Consider the following 5003-nt stretch of genomic DNA (forward strand, 5'->3'; position numbering starts at 1 on the left):
GTACTGTATTAAAGCTTTAATCAGGATAAAACTGTATATTAAAAGCTAACAGAAGCAGTAGCATTTACAAATAACATCTAAAAGTATGAGACAACAACAAACAAAAAACTTAGCCCTACCATTAAAAGCCGTGCTTGCACAGGTTCTGCACGATCCTCTTCAATAATATCCTCTGCTTCTCAATCAAGCTCAAACTGATAAGCGATATTAACGACGCCGTTGTTTACAATACAACCAGAGCACATGCCACTGAGAAGAGGGGCGGGATGTTTAGACACGGACTAGAGGCGTTTTAGCCAATCACAACACACTGGGCTAGCTAACCAATCAGAGCCCATCGCCTATTTCTGAGGGCGGGGCTTCATAAAAACAGGAAACGATCAGCGCGTTTCTCAGAGAAGGGACAGAGTGGTGTGGAATAAAGGTAAATTATGTGAAAAATAATGCGTTTTTTAAAAAACGAAGCATTAATACATGTTAGACTGCACCCCATAAACACAATCAAGCCTAGAAAAAAAAACAGTGAACCACCCCTTTAAGATAAACATAAACAGAGCCTTGAGCAGCTTTCACGGTTTCAAAAGATTTGCAAATATATACAATAGTTAATCCCACTCTGGTAGCTATATAGCATTGCTTAAAAGGGTTAGTTCACCCAAAAATGAAAATTCTGTCATTACTCACCCTCATGTTGTTCCAAACACTTAAGACCTTCGTTTATCTTTGGAACACAAATCAGGGTTCTATTGTGCGACCACCACAAAACTACTGCGTGCGACTATGAAAAAAATTTTAGGAGCACCAGTGCGACTGACCTGATCATCATCATACTTGTGGTTTCTACGTGTTTTTGCAGCATTGAGTAATGTATCACAGACATATCTCACGAATCCTTTCATAAGCAAAGTGAGAGATTCATTGATACTGATTTAATACAATACAATTCAATAAATAAGAAGTTAATATTAAGGTGACTAACATTGTCTGCCTATAACAGTATTGTCTGATTTTGCTCTATTTCGTTGTCGAAAATAGTTTAAAACAAAGACACAAGCGCATCTCCATTCAAACACAGCGGTGTTTCGTTTATGAATGAATGGGGGTTTTTAAACGAATCTAGTGAGTCAGTGATTCATGATTACCCATTCATAAAGACAGTCACTTGATTCATTCCTGAATGAATCATATTTAAAACATTAATCTCATCATGAATTTATGGATTTAATTGCACTCATGCCACCTCTGAGCCTCATTAAATGTCTGAAAGTACACCAAGCCACTTGTGTGTTCTTCTGTGCCACCTCTACAAATTAATTTTGTTAATACTGATTTCATTTGATTGGTAACTTATATTTCTTATTCTACTTGTTCTTATTCTGTCGTTTTAATTACAATTTTTAAAATGATTATAAAATAACATTTTTTTAAGAATTTGACAAAAGATGACAATTTTAATAAAGTTAGAGGAGTCAAATATCACCTCGTAATGGGAAGGCTACTTTTTGATAAAATTTTGGATTATTGATTAGAAGGTGCTCCTAAAATTTTGAACGTGCTCCTACATTTTTAAAGTTAGGAGCACAAGTGCTCCTAAAAAGAAAAGTAATTCAACCGTAATTTTATGAAGCTATGAGAATGCTTTTTGTGTGCAAAGAAAACAAAAATAACGAATTTATTTACAAATGTCTTCTCATCAATGTCAGTCTCCACCGTGCATTCACAAGAGTATCATGTCACTTGTGTGCATTCCTCTGCTTGTAAACAAGGTGCAGCACATTCAGGTTCTACTTCAGAATGCCGGCTCCTGCGTGATACTCTTGTGAACGCACGGTAAAGACCGACATGGAAGAGAAGAAATTGTTGAATAAAGTCTTCATTTTTGTTTTCTTTGTGCACAAAAAAGTATTCTCGTAGCTTCATAACATTACAGTTGAACCACAGATGTCATGTGGACTATTTTAACAATGTCCTTACTACCTTTCTGGGCCTTGAACGTGGTAGTTCAGTTGCTGTCTATGGAGGGTCAGAAAGCTGTTAGATTTCATCAAAAATATCTTAATTTGTGTTCCAAACATGAACAACTTTGAGGGTAATTAATGACAGAATTTTCATTTTTGGGTGAACTATCCCTTTAAATATAGCAAGATAGATTGGAATTAATGTATTTATCGACATGGACAATAGTGTTTTCAAACACAGTTGTCGCAGAGCATGTCACATCACATAACCTATGAGCAGGAAAATGTAGTCACAACAGGATTCCTTGGCTACATGCAAATCAACCTTAATTAACCAGATTAAGGATTTTAACAGCCAGAAAAGTTGAGGAAAACTTTCCTCGCTATGTAAAAAAAACCCACTAATGGTTAAAAAATGGTTAAAGTTAGGACAAGTTCAAGACAGGAGAGTACAAAAAAAGAAAATGAAATAAAAGATGGAAAAATAAAGAAGGGAAATAAAAATGGCAAAGGAAATGAAGGGAATAGGGAAAAAGAAAGGGAAAGGAAATTAAAGGGGTCATATGATGCTTTTTTAAAGATCATTATTTTGTGTATTTGGTGTAACAGAATATGTTGACATGCTTTAATGTTCAAAAAACACATTATTTTTCAAATACTGTACATTATTGTAGATCCTCTATGCCCCGCCTCTCTCAAACGCTTCGTTTTCTACAAAGTCCCTCCTCCTAGAAACACACAGCGTCTCCCTGACATGGCTGCATCAACACTAACTGCGGTTACTGAAACCACGCCTTCTTTCTTTGCGTGCACATTTGGGCAGCATTATGCAAATATTTCCACATAGTGAGGTAGATATGTGGGGGCGTGTTAGAACGAGCCGTTTTAGGGGGGCGTGGCAGAGTCTTAACTTTGATAAAGTATATCTCTTTGGTTTTGAGACTTTAGTCTTTGCAACTTCAGGGATCTTATCTATGCACAATCAGCTTGTAATACTCCAAAGAGAAAGGAAAACTTGAAATCGCATCATATGACCCCTTTAATAGGACAAGAAAATGAAAAAGAAAATAATAAAAACAGCAAACTAAGGAAAAGGAAATGAAATGCTAAGAAATAGAAAATGGCAAGGTAAAAGAAAAGAAAGGAAAAGAGAAATTAAACTGCAAGGAAAAGGTCTGGTAATCTGATTTCAATTAGTCAGGGTTCGTATAGAAACTGCAAAATTAAATTCCAGGATTTCCTTTTCAAGCACTACTTTTTTGGTTTTCAAGGACTAAAATCAGAGATCTCACTTAACAATATTGTTATCTTTCAAATTCTAATAAACTAATAAAACAAAATGGTACAAATAAAGTGCAGCACATGCAAAGAATGCAATGACTGTGGCTTCCTTTTCAAGCACTACTTTTTTGGTTTTCAAGGACTAAAATCAGAGATCTCACTTAACAATATTGTTATCTTTCAAATTCTAATAAACTAATAAAACAAAATGGTACAAATAAAGTGCAGCACAATAGCATGCAATGACTGTGGCAACTTTAACATTTGAAAGGATATTATGGCAAAGTTATCGCTTTCCTTATTCAAAATTCCCTTATTCAATTTTTTTTTCATGAATATATGATTGTAGAATGAGACAATATTTTAATACTATTTTTAAGATTTTTTTTTAAATGACAAAATATTTGTCTTTTAATCACAAATCAAAACAATGCAGTTGTATTTTGAAATATTTGAACTAATCTAGGGCTGTAACAATTATTTTGGTAATCAAGTAATCTACTGATTATTTTGACAATTTAGTAATCTTATATTTTTTAGTAATACAAATAGACCTAATTGAAAAACGGGCTTTAGTATGACTATTTATATATAAACTAACGATGAGGCAATAATAATTGGTTCAAATAAAGTATCAAAACCAAGTAATTACATGGTTTTATTGAACAACACTGTTAAAATAGGCCTACATAATGTAATATATGCCTACACAAAATATGAGCATAACCAAAATATGAGCTTGACCAATACATTATATATTATAACAAATACCTGCAGAGGGCACCAACTGCTTGGCGATGCTTTACTTTACAGTGTGATTCAAGGACGTTTAAATCCATACAATTTTAATATTTGGCCACATGCAAACTCAGAGCAAGGGTTTAAACTTTTATATTGAAATCGCGATGTACAACAAATCGCATTCTCCATTCGTATTCTCCTGTGTTGGCATAGGTTTATAAATGATTTATGTTACAGATCTAGTGAGATAATGCACACCGTTTTCCCAGATGAACATTAAGCAACCCAAACTCACAGCATATGCAGAAGAAGAGTTTGTCGACCGAGCTGCTGAGATGGAGACGCACTCCACGCTTGTAAATAATAACAGTGCAACACAAAGTGCATCACATGCATTCCCAAACGCACGTGATTGGAAACCCAAACAAACAGCACATGTACACAATAAGAGAGAACAATAACGCAAGCACTATCGAAGGTTTTACCACAAACTCAACTTTATACTGACACCTCATTGTCACGTTTAATATCACAAGATCTTGTCCGCGCTCCTGAAATGGCTCTGTATTTATATCAGACGCGCAGCATTGCTAATTTTGCGTGAAAAGATTGTTTTATCGAAAATATATGTATATCGACGATATGTGTTTTTCAAGGCCGATGCCGATACCGATTATTACAGATCAAGTAGACCGATAACCGATATTTTGAACCGATATATATGTCTGGTGTAAAAATGAAAATGAATGTCAAAATTAAGAATAACAAGGGCTCTGACAAAAACTGCCTTCCCTAGTGTTGGTTGAGTGTAGTACTACCACAGTAAACTTTATTTTAAAGAGTTAAACTCTTTATTTTTGGCAAACAAAGGGTTTACTATTAACATTAAAACATGGAAGAAATAGCGTATTGTGTAATTATTATTTTAAACAAAAGTTGTAATAATTGTTGTAGTAGAGTAGTCAGGGGTTAAAGCAAAAAAAAAAAAAAAAAATTTGAAAATTTTTCCTCGGACAAACTCCA

Source organism: Sinocyclocheilus anshuiensis, unplaced genomic scaffold (assembly GCF_001515605.1).
Source record: "Sinocyclocheilus anshuiensis isolate Anshui unplaced genomic scaffold, SAMN03320099.WGS_v1.1 scaffold1625, whole genome shotgun sequence".
Lineage (NCBI taxonomy): Eukaryota > Metazoa > Chordata > Actinopteri > Cypriniformes > Cyprinidae > Sinocyclocheilus > Sinocyclocheilus anshuiensis.